The sequence below is a fragment of the Acanthopagrus latus genome, chromosome 4, assembly GCF_904848185.1.
Source record: "Acanthopagrus latus isolate v.2019 chromosome 4, fAcaLat1.1, whole genome shotgun sequence".
Classification (NCBI taxonomy): Eukaryota; Metazoa; Chordata; class Actinopteri; order Spariformes; family Sparidae; genus Acanthopagrus; species Acanthopagrus latus.
The window spans coordinates 30,343,404-30,356,493 of NC_051042.1; positions in this window are offsets into that span (position 1 = coordinate 30,343,404).

The window sequence follows — 13,090 nt, forward strand, 5'->3', positions numbered from 1 at the left end:
GAAAATAAAAAATATGTCCCCCAAAAATATGTCTTGGTCAATCTAATGTTCAAAATTACAAAGCTATTATGACCTTTAAGTTATTAAATAAATATAATATGATGCATATTGACTGTGTTGTTTTTCTTGTTTGTTTGTACTTCTGTATAGTTTGTGTATCTGTTTGTACCCTTGTTTATGACAATGTGCACAATAAAGAGGCTGAAAAAAAAGTGAGCAAAGTAAAAAAAAAAACAAAAAACAAAACAGTTGGTGACGCGCTGAAGAATGGAGTGGCTAGAGGGGCGAAGAGCGCATGCGCAGCGTTTCTACGCAACAGGACCGAAGCTACAGGTTAGCGTGTTTGACTTTAATTAAGAAATATGCAATATTTATCTCAAGAATTTCAAAATTTCATCTTGTATTTTTTAGTGGTGATATGACTTAACGTTACTTAGCTAGCATTACCTCGTCTGCATTACTAGCTATGTTTTTAGCTACGCTTGTTTTTAGCTATGCTAGTTAAAAAAAACAAGCTAGCCTGCAACTCAGTAAACACTAAAGCTAGCTTGGACTTTGAGGAGTGGCCTCTTAAAATGTACTGTAGGTGGCTGTGGCTATTTTTTTTTCAGGCCCTTGTTTTTGAACAATAGGTCTTCTATTTAGCTTATTAAATGTTGAGCTACATTGTCCAGAAAGTAATCTCAGTTTATTAGTGCTAACATGCAGCTTTACAATTCACTCACTTACTGGCTGGCTGCCTTTAAACCTTCATGGTTTTCAATTTGCAGTAACGTTAAGAAAATAGAGAGAGAAAATATAGTTGCATCTGGGAAGCTTTCACCAGAAAATGCTTGGAATTTGTGCTTGATAAGCCTTTACATCTATCTATCTATCTATCTATCTATCTATCTATCTATCTATCTGATGCTAAAGTATTTCCAATCCTGTAAATTTCCATGATCCACACTCTTGCTCCTCCAAAATGCACGATGTAGGCATGATTATACACGGTGAGAGACATCACTCACAATTGGGCCGGGACACTTCAGCTTGTATGTTTAAATTGCTCCCAGTAGTATCCTTAATCTGGGTGGAAATCAATATGGCTTTTACTGTCACATTGGAGGGGCGGGGACCATGTATTGATGTTCAGATGTCATTTCAGGGGGATTTGATGTTTCTGTCCTCTCTTCAGTGAGGAGATGGCATGATAGATCAACTGATGGCATCTGCTTGCTTTCTCCAGGGTGTTACTGGAGCCTGCTGTTGTTTGGAGTGAAAGAGCGGATGTAAAGTTGAGCCCGAACGTGCTGAGATTACAAAGCAAAAAAAAAGAGGAGGAAAGGTTTAGGGAAAGATGTTATTGATTAATTTTTTTTTTTGCCAGAAAAGCTGTTTGAATTAAAGCCTGATCTCTTAATGGGGTTATCATTGCAAGCTCCAAACCCAGGAAAAGGGCTCTGAACAGACATTATCAGACATGGATGACAGCACACACGCTTAATCATTTTATCGAAACATTTGATCAGTATAGAAACTGCTTGTGCTCCTAGTACTAAGTCAGATTTTGTTTTGTTTTCCCTCTGCTTTTGTTAATATATTTTTCATCTTTATTCACTGTTTAATGATTCTAAAATGATGGCAGTGTTGGGATGGCATTGTTGAGGTGAAATTGAATAGGGATGGAGTAGTACAGAAGCTGCGAACTGAGCTAGATTGGTGAGGTCATAAAAACACAGAGAGAGGTGAGGATGGAGTTTGGGGTCGTGTGGGGTTATGCATAAACCAAATGTTATGAGCAGTAGGTAGGAGTCAACCATAAAGTATGGGAGGGGATGAAATATATATTTAGGATAAATATTTATACATGATATAAGTCAAATTCGTGTGTGTGTTTTCCTTTTAGGGATTGAATGGTTAAAAAGGAAGGAGCCACAGTTAACCAGTTGGATGAAGAGGTGACAGGTGCTTTCTTCAGTGTGGCTGAACTCAAGCCTGCAACATGTCATCCAGGTTAGTGTCATCGCTGACTGTGTTACTCTTGCCATTCCTGCGCGGCCTTAATCACAGATTCTGATCACTATTGTTGTGGTACGCATTGCACACCGCACTAATCTGGCATCTGTTGAGATGCACCCTAAAAGTATGGAACTATTGACTGTAGAAAATGTAGTCAGGATATCCTCCCAAGCTCTACTCTCTAGTCCAAATATGGTCACTTCCGAGATAGCGACTGCGATAATGCCAAACTCCAAAAACGACTGTCCGCAAACCAGTGTTTGACAGCACACTTGGGTTTAAACTTGTATGGAACTGGTGCACAAATTATGTCAATCCAACCTCATGCACTCTTGGTTCATTTCTTGTTTTTTATCTTACCAACAACAGGTGACAAAGAATCTACCTTAGCCATGCCACAGCAAATTAAATTGTATGCAGCATTAGTAAAAAAACACAGTACCTAAACACTTTTAACAATTTCCAAAATCCTGGATGTTACCTGCATTGTGCATAATTGGTTTCATATTTATAGATTTAGCTTTTCTTCTGTCAGTCCCCATCCCTCCCTGTCCCTTCCCGACTGTTTCTCTCTGAGGACTCTTGCCTCCTCCCTGACAGCCTGTGAGCCCTCGAGTCACATTTCAGGCCTGGCTGATACTTAAAGGCCCATAATCTGCTCGGCGAATGGCTACAGTGTGGCGGCCTGAGCGGAAGCAAATTATTCGCTTTAAGGACTCCTGCTGCTGTGGGACCCGGGGCTAGTGGCTGGTGCCGTTAACGTTAACACACACAGTGTGTGCAAGCCATCATTATTTATTTAGCCCGTTAAGTGTTTAAAGTGGAAGGGGTCCACTGGGACACAGCTTGGTTGATGAAATTATTCCACATACTATATATATATATATATATATATATATATATATATATATATATATATATATATATATATATATATATATATATATATATATATATATATATATATATATATATATATATGGTTAAACTCTTCAGGGAGAAGAGCGAGGGAACATGGAAAGATGAAGCCGTCCCTACATTAGATGTAAGATCTGATCACATGATAACAGACTGGGGGTGCTCGTATACTTGGTCGACATTGTGGTATTACTGACCTCACAACGTGGGAGGAATTCACTGTGATGTATTTACTGTGAATGTTTCCTGGGCTGTGTGTGAGAGGTGGGTAGACAGTGTATGTGTGTATGTGAGTCAGAGGAGAATAATATGAGCAAGTGTTTGTGTTTGTGTCTGACAAGGTGTTACCAATTGGCACTTTTACATAATGCGACTACAGCAAACCTGAATTGTTTAGCAAGCCCCAGCTTGAAGATAAATATCGATATCCTCTAGCGTTCACAATGTCACTGGCAGCACTGATTCACCTTGAAGCATGTGTGTTCTGTGCAGCTGTGTTTCTGTGTCCAGGTGCATCTGTTTGATCACTGTAATAGACAGAGGGGATAGCATATTTGTTTTCTCCATGTGTGTGTGAAATAAGGAGTCCCAGCATTAATAAGTAATCACTGGATGTTGGCCCTCCCATAACATGTTGGGCCACCTGCACTTGCCCTCAGTAATGACACCATTACAGGACCGAAGTAGCCAGTTGTGAGTTTACCTCTGGGAATGTCTTCTCTGTCGCCACTGTGCCTCACCACCTCTGCCTCACCTCCGACTTGCAGTGCAAGTGCAAATGCGGCTGTTTTCTCTTACCCTGTGCTCACTGTAATAGCCATCGAAAATACACAAATACATGAACAAGTCACTTTATGTTGTGGTCATCAGGTGTGATACATTTGTTCATATAAATGTGTGCTTATATAGCCATAATACCTTTTGTAGTACATATACAACTGAATAAAAGTTCAGAAAGTATTTGAATGCAATCAACATTAAGGTGGATGTTGTGTGAATGTGCAATATGTTATAATGAAGACAACACACAGAGAAGAAAAAGAGAGAAATTCAGGTACTATTTATTAGTTAATATAAACTATGGTTATGGCAAGTAGAGACAGAGCGAGGGATGGAGAGAGAGAGGGGGACTGAACAGATTGAATGGCTAATGAAATGGGTACCTCCAGGCCTGAATAAATTCTCTGGTCTGGCGATCCCCCAGGATGCTGGCCTCCCAGGGAGATTAATGACCACTGGGCCATGGTATAATGAAGTAGTTTGCCTTGGCAATGTGCTTGTGAATTCATCACAGTGTCCACAAGTGGGCTGGCCGAGCACAACATCTTTATAAATCCCCCTCACTCTTCTCTCCTGCTGCTGCTGATTTATGGTTCCGCCACCCCCAAATGGTTTGGCCCCTCTCACCAGACCCCGCCCTGGCTGACCATCACTATCCTACCGAAATCCAGGTCACTGCACTGATGGGGAAGAAATGGGAGGCTAATCAGATAATGGGAGGTGAAAATGGGCGAGAGTGAGGCGAGAGAATCTTCAATCTCTCAGCTACGGCTCTGCCTGTCTCTGTTTCTTTATGTTCGTCTTGCATGCACATAGTCCCGTAAAAGGTGATCCATTCTGTTTTCCATTTGTCTTAAGTGAATATGTTCAGTCATCAGCATTCACATCATTTACTCTATTCAATAGTTATCTAATTAATACCTAATATACCATTATAAAGAGGTGATTAATAAAAAGTTGTTGTTGAAAAGTCACATTTTGAATACAAAATATGATGCCCTATTTGTGTTGAGCTCAAAGTTTTGATTTTGTTATAATATAAAAGAGAAATGGGGCACTCGAGGGAAAAAAAGTGACCATCGAGGATTCAGGTTCAGTTCCTGGCAGTGGTGCTTTATGACTTGACTGTGCGCCCAGTTAACAGTGTTTGCAGGTGGGAAGGTGATGAGAGATCTTGGCCAAGTTGTGTCCACCTGGATAGATGGGTCACCTGTGCACAGAGAGTTAGGATCCGGAGGGAGGATGGGTGAATCACAGTATTTTTTTTTTGTTTCCTGCAAAAGGACTAAGGGTTACATTTGAGGATTTGAGGGCCATCAGTGTTTTTAGGCCAACATTTACAAAATGGCAAGAACATTTATATAATGTAAATATTTTGCATGCCATTCAAACCAAAATAAACTGATGAAATAGATTCATCTCTGCCCCCTATTGAAGACCACTCTACTTATTTATAGGTATCTTTACAATCATTCAAATAAATCAAAATGCAGTTGAGAATATTAAAATGATGCAGGCTAATTCCATGTACATGCCACATCGAAGGTAAAGATGGTCTTGTTTGAAATACAGCGCCTCATCCCAGAGCTTTTTTGCAAAGCTTGTACATAAAGCTGTGCAGGCAGTCCCACTTTGCACTGACACAATCAGCATAGAGAGAGGAGAAAATGCCAGTTTTCTGAAGAGGCAGGTATTGCAACTGTACCACAACAACACAAGTGTGTCATTAAGCTGAGTGACTTCATCAGACATCCACACTGGCAACTTGCATAATCCCCATGGTTGCAAAATGGAAAACCTCACAATGATCCACACATTAAAACTTTACATTAACCAACACTCATGTTGGGCATGTGATGAATGCTGTGTACACCTAATTGATAATAATTGTTGGATATCTCCAGTGAGAAGTCCTAAATGTATTCCCACCAAAAGCCAAGCATTTGTTATAGGCCTGTGCCCCCTGTTGCAGAGACATTGCCAGCCTGTTAATGGCTGAGGACTGATGAGCCCCAGTGTTACACAACTCTGTCAGGCTCATAAAGCCTGTCTACTTGATGACTGGGGCTCCATATGGAATAGTGGCAAGGAAATTAAAGGAGAACAATAAAGCATATTGAAGGATATTTAGATTAAAATGCATTTAATTGGGTCTTGCCTAACGCAGTTGTGATGTGTTCCCACATAGCCGTCCGTTCTGCCGGTGCCCTTTTACTAAAACTAAATGATGCTGCTGTCATGGTGTTTGTAGCCTAACCTGGTAAAGATTATTAATGAGTGCAATAAATCCAAATTGCATAATAGGAAGTTATGAAAAAAGGAATGTCAGAGTTAAGTCTAATGAGTATTTAGTTTGTTTACCAAGAGCAATCGTCACCCTGTGCCATGTGTACTTAGTAATTGTCAAAGGCTTTACATCCCCATTCTTTCTCAAGACAGCTTATCTTAATCTACAGTGTCTTATTTTTCTTGGAAAGGGATGGATGAGTCGAGTAATTGTACAGTTGACATCGGCTTAGACAACATCATCCCCTTAGTCCCCAGCTAATCCTACAGAGTGATAACAATAATGGGAAAAAAGAATGGAGATATTTTTTCTTACAAAAGAAGATATGGAGTTTAATTTGTAATTAGCTGCAGAGGTCAAAGACTTGATCCTCCATCTGAAGGTTATCCTCCCTTATTTTTCTTTTTTTTCTCTCTTCTTCTTTTTTCCCTTTCCCTCTCAGTAGTCAACCCCTGAATCTGATTGTGACCTTGTTGTGAAGAAGTCAAGTGTTAATTGTGTGCATGTGTGTGTTTTGTGTGTGTGCTTAAAGGAAGATCAGTGAATAAAAATGGGGATATTTCCCTCATGATTGCCTGACAGTTTACAAAAGAGAGGTGTGTATTTGTTAGCACTTGCGGTTGTGCGCGTGTGTTTGCTGACGATTGGAAGTGTAATTTATTTTGGGGGGGGGGGGGGTTGTGACCCTGGACCCTCATCCACCCCCCACCCCATCTGCCCTGCATCAGACAGCTCTGTGTAGCCCCTTGGGGGCTTTGAAGTAGCAGAGTTGCCCTCTTTGCCCGTATGTGTTTGTGTTGGTTTATGTGTGGAAAATCAGACCTTTTTCCTTTCGTGTGTATATGTGTGTGTTAACGTGGGCGTGTGTGCGTCCATGCTGGTATTGATCCCCCCCCTCCTTTCTTATAATGAAGTGGAACTACAGCTCCATTACGAGCTGCTCTGTCATTGGCTGGAGGTAATATGAAATTAGCTAGCGTGCCGTGAGCCTGTCAGTATTGATTTCACTACCCAGATTACTTGTTACAAAAGAATAGAGCTGTCTGTGGCATAATTGAACAAGTTAACTCCTTGTCTCATAAAATGTAGGCCTGTATTGATTGTTACAGGGGAGGGCTCAGTGATATGCAGAGAGAAAGTAAGTTGTATGGGTGTTAACTGTGAAGAGGTGCTGATGCTTTCTTTTCTTCCCCGCCGGTGTCACCCTGACACATGGATCAAGGCGTTTGTTGCTGAGTTGCAGGATGGCGGACAGCAAATGAGTTGTGTTCCATCAGCTTCACGTTACAACACACGTTTCTTGTTTTTCCTCCTTCTGTCATTTTTCATTCCATTTGCCTCGAGATTTGCCTCAGCCCCATTTTCAATTTATTACCATATGTAAAAGGTGTCAGAGCTTGACATTGTCAGAGCAGATTTACTTTGGTTTATCGTGAGTGACCTGTTTGTAAGTAGAGCAGCCATTGCTTGAGTTGTGATGAGGACTGATGATGATGGCTGCAGAAGCCTCTCTATCTCACTCTTTTGCTCCGCTGATGAACTGGAGCACGCTGGCCGTCTCTAATCACACTTGGCAGATTTGTGCCATGGAAAGTGAGGTGTTTAACAAGCGTCCCGGTCCATTAATTAAGGGCCTCCTTAAGAAAAAAGGGGAGAAAATGTGTTCAATAATTTACATGAGCTAAAGGAAACTGGAACAGCCTTTGCCCACAGAGAGAAGGGAAATATACTGTGGTCCCTGGGCTGTATACATGGGTGAAGTCAAATGGTTTCTTAAACACCTGCACACACAAACACACTCTCCTCCCAAGCTGCAGTGTAATGAGCCTTTAGCCTGTTAACCCCAGCCAGCTAATTCTGAACCAAGGTGCTTCATGATGCCTCTGTTGAGGGCAAATTCTACACACTTATCTTGGGTAATTAGAAAATGGGGCTCAGTCAACAGTAAAAATGGTCTGTTTATTCAGACAAATTTGCCATGATTGTTGATGAAAGAGCTTGGGAAATTGGGGGCTTCTCGGACCAGGTTTTGGGAGAAGGAGGGGGTGATAAATTGTTTGATGTGGGAATGATGCTGTTGTCCCTAAAACAGACATGGAAGGTAGAGCGTTTCTCCCCCTTCCAACGGGGTGAGGGATTAATGAAATGCTCTTCCACGCGCCGATTTCCTGCACTCCACTGCTGAGTGATAAGTGGCTAACCAACGAAGCCTGTAATTACAATCTTACAGAAACCGGCCTGATCTGTATATAAATCTCACCATCCAATTACAAGATGTAATAATTCTGCACTCAGGCTGGTAATGAGGTCTAATACTGGTGCATGTGATAATCCCCTCTGGATGCGGGCTTGATCAGATGTTGGCTTTGTAATTAGACTGGCAGAAAATCATTATTTCGTGTTCGGAAAAAAATGAGGTTGGTGGGAAGTTAATTTTCTCCCCATTCTCTGAAGCGTAGACAAGAATTTAATGATTTAATCATGATTGTTAGCTATTTTGCAATCAATTTGTAATGATTGTGTCGCAACAGAGGCTTTCAGGGAGAAGGGCCTGTAAAGATTGAAGGTGTCATTGATATGGCATGGCTCTGTCAATAGATCTATACAGTGTAACGCTGATACTGTTGAAGAGCGGGTTTATACTTGCTGTATATGCATGTGTGTTAGAGAATGTGTGCATGTATATGTGGGTAATTCTGTTTTTATCTTTATCTGTTTGTAGGTTCGTATGCATGTTCTGAATGTGAGAGTCAACCATAGGCAATCTGATAACAGCTATCCTTAATTGTTTAACAAGCCTGAGCAGAAGATTAGTTGCCTTGTTTCCTTGTGTTTCCCTTCATTGTCACAATACTCTTAGTTGTTAAAATAGATCATGTTGTGCAAGATTCCTTTGTTAATATCCTGGTGGACGGAGTTAACTTAACTAACTAACCAACCCTAACCCAACTCAACAAAAAAGTTTGTGGCTCAGCTTTAAAAACTGTAGAAACTTTTGGTAAACTATTAAAAAGGAAGACATTGTGCTTTGCTAGAAAAAATGTGCCAATAAGGGAGACAATATGAGCAATTTATCACCTAATACCCGCTGAAGAAGCAGAACTTAAACTTGCAGAAAAGCAATGGCTACTCTACCTCTTCCTCTGATGTGTTTCGCACAGACTTTCAGTGCTCATTATGTTAGTATTGAATTTAATTTTATGTATCTGAAATGAGTTTAATTCTTGTAGACTTTGAGGCTGAGACTCATCAGCCCCTCTTCTCTACCAGCTCTATCTCAGTCAGTGAATCTTCTCCCACCAGCAGCAGCAGAGAGAGGATGATTCATGCCACAGAGCTGTCAGCCAGTTTACTGCAAAGGGCTTGGAGCGGTTTGGAACTGTGGAGGTCAGTCGCTTCAGGTAACCTTTAATTAGCTTAAGAATAGGTCAACTTATGCAAATGATTTTACTTTGCCTATACATGTTTGTCAACAAGGAGACTGTAATCAAACAATAGGTAGATATTAAACAATAAACTAAGCTTATTACAGACAAGTCTACAATAAATCAACATATTCTTTGTACTATGGAAGGTAAAGGCTCTCCTAGATTGGGGTTGTTTAAGAATAGTAAACATTGACATCATATTAGACAAATAATTATTGTTTGTCTTTACCAGTCCTGAAAGCAAATATTGGTACATCTGTAAATGACAGAATTTGACATTACTTAATAGGTTTTCTGTGCAAACATATGAAAGATTTGTTTATCTAAACTGAGATTAGATGTTGAGGAAATTTTCTAATGCTGATTTTTTTGAGCAGATTTGCAAGTGTTTAAAAATCTACAGCCTATTTTTTTGTCCAATTGGAGCTGATATAATTCTCTTGATCTTTTTTTTTAATGTACTTATACAGTTCATAATTCTCTTTGAGTCTTATCATATTGTCATTTGGGGACATAAAAACAGGTACATAGGCTAGAATTAGATATAGATACAGTTTACCAATTACTCAACTACTGATGTTATCTCTGTTATTGAGAGTCACTCACATTGTTTGGCCAGGATCATTTTCTCCCCACTTTCTTGTGTAACCCAACCAGTTTGATTGTCTTACTCTCCCAGGTCATATAGATTGATTTGTTTTGCATATGTTGTAGCATAACAATATAGCAGTGGAAGCAGACTAGCTTTAAAAAGTGCCACATCTCAGTTCACATTTCAGTCAAAGCTCAAAAACATTTCTCCAGAGGTTAACACTGTATTAACAGCTTCTGCTACCGTAGCTCCTTGCAGTGTTTGATTGGAATACCTCCTGTTTGATCATCTGAAGCTACTTAGTTTACTGAAGCATTCACCATGCAGTAGATTTAGGCAGTCCTGTGGGTTTGCACTTGGCTCATCTCTCTCCTAATCTCCTGGTGATTGCCGCTGAATACTTTATTGATAGGGAATTGACTTCACTCCTCCGAGCCGATTTCTATAATTGATACTGTTTGAAGCTGCTCCCAGGGGATGAAGCATTCAAAGGCTGGCTGCTTTTTTGATCAATTATATTAAAGTGCAAACTTTAAAAAATCTGGATTGAGTCAATACTGCCTTCTAGTCTACTTGAATTCAGCAGTGGTCTCAATGAAAACAGTGTGTCAAAATGACTCAAATTAAGTCCACTCAGGAATTAATATTATAATTGATTTATATACAGTCCTATTGTCTGATGTGTGACTGTTTTAGGGGCTTCACACTTGGGTGTAAGAGCAACACTGAGGTTATACAAACCATATGACTACAGTTGCTTGAGACTTTACACATTTAACAAGGAAAATGAATACAGTTGGATGTTTTCAGCAGAGTAAAACTACTGGAGATTCCAGTGCCAAATGTTTTGCTGTTTTGGTAAAAAAAAAAAAAAAAAAAAAATCTAAATGTCAAGATACTATCTCTTGAAATATGTATCAGTGTTGCTCTCCTTTTTCCAAGTGTGGATACTTTTTTCGGCAGATTTTGTGGTTAGCCTTCATCCTGGATACCCAGCCTCACGTCTCCAATTTCCACTTCTGCCCGGCTGAAGGCTCCTCAGAGACGCTTGGCTGGAGCTCTGGGCCACTGGGCCTTTGGACCTCTGAGTCCTCCACTTCTGTGCGTTGGATAGAGAAAGAGGGAGCTGCTTTACCCAGCCCTGCCCATTCTTGGCCCCAGTCTGCCTCACCATACACTCCCACCTGCTCGATACCTCAGAAAAGCTTTCAAGTGCTCTTTTGAAAGGGAAAAAAGCAGAAAGGGAAGAAATCAGAGACTGTACTCTTTCAGGCGCTCAATAGCGTGGCACTAGCCTCTCTCAGCTCCCATGGCACCACTCTCTCGCCCTCTACTCTGTTCTTGGGTGTTTCACTCAATTTATTTTTCTGTTTTTTTTTCTTCATCTTTTTCTATCTTCTCTCGTGTACAGCCTTCCCCTGAATGTCCTCTTGTCCCAGGCCCTTGGCATTTTCGTAGTGTTAGAGCTGCGTTAACCATAAACCAGGCGATTACTTTTGCAGCCGGCATACAGAAAGAAAATGAGAGCGATGACAAATATGAATGGAATTATAGTAGTCCCTTCTTTATTTATCCCACGAGGAAAGAATGACTGCAGAATAAATACATCACATCTATATATTACTGTTGCCATTTTGGCAGTTGATGGGGAATCATCGCTGCCACAAAAACCTGCCCAGCTTCACCCCAAGGAGTAAATCTTCTCGTGTCCAATGCCCACTGGCCAACACAGCAAAGGACCCATTGCTGAAGTTGAATAAAATATTGCCGTCAGGCTATAAAGATAATTAGTCTTGTCTCATCTCCTCCCTCCCTTGCAATTAAATGTGACCCCTTTATGTTTTATGGATGCCAGCATAAACCCCTTCACTCCTAGAATACCTTGTAGATATGAGAGGGGAAGTGTATTGTAAACTAATTGCTCCACATTGGACAGGAGCCACCAGAGATGGTCATTATTGATGTTATTATTGGATGTGTGTCATGAACACACACATACATGCACATATACTATAAGAGCATCTACGAATGTAAACTGTCAAAGCTAATTCCTGTCCCTCTAACATCTTCACTGTTATAAAGCAGAGACAGTGCTTGGGAAAGCTGTGATTTGAAGACATAAGCCCCGGGCCCCTCATTCCACTCTGCTTCTGAACTCCCCTTATACTCCCTGATACCGAGACACATTATAAAGTCCCTCCCTGTAGCTCTCCTCTTATCTTTGCCTGCTATGAAACTATCTCCGAGAAATAGGACAGGGTTAAGGTTTGAAGTAATCTGTTTCTTTTCATTCTTCCATGAAACATATGCCTACTTTGTAACAAGGGGAAAACTAATTATAGACTTGTACAGGAAAGATAATACAGTTGTAGTGATTGCTTTGTACCCAGCGCTGGGATTGTGTCTCGACAGTGTATGTGTACAGTAATGATGGCTTTATCTAGCCCCAATACTCTTATACAAACCTACAAAGCCCTTTAATTATGTTAGATGCCCACAGAATGGCAGACGCACACTGGGGCACTGGCCATTGTGAGGGAAAGAAGCACCAAGTGTCTATTAAAACTATTTCACTCTATGATTGTGTTTCGGTACATAGATTACTGCGTGGGCAATGGCATGCTTGACTGGCAGCAGGCATGCATGCAGTACAAACAAAGTCAACACAAATAAATACATGGAAAGCTTTGTTTGCCAAGGCTTGCAGGTCAGATCCACAGTGCAGCAGTTTCCACTCCACAGTCTTTGCAGACTGTTTACACATAGGTGGATAACTTAGACGCCTGTCATTATGTGTAAAGATTGAGTTTATATGTTGAACAATGAAAATACACCCGCAATGATTATAGCACCTGACCATAACACTGAGGGCAGTGTTTTGATCTTGTTTATTTTTTTCTTAAACCATGAGTATAATTATCCATGTAGCATCCTATGAATATCTGTCAAACCTTGTAAACTAGTTCACCAGCTCCCAGAGCAGTATCCCAGCCCCAGTATTATCATTTAAATCGTAACCATCTTACAATAGGCAGCCTCTTCACTTTTCAGTATGCAGAGGGAATACATAGTAAAATGTCTGTG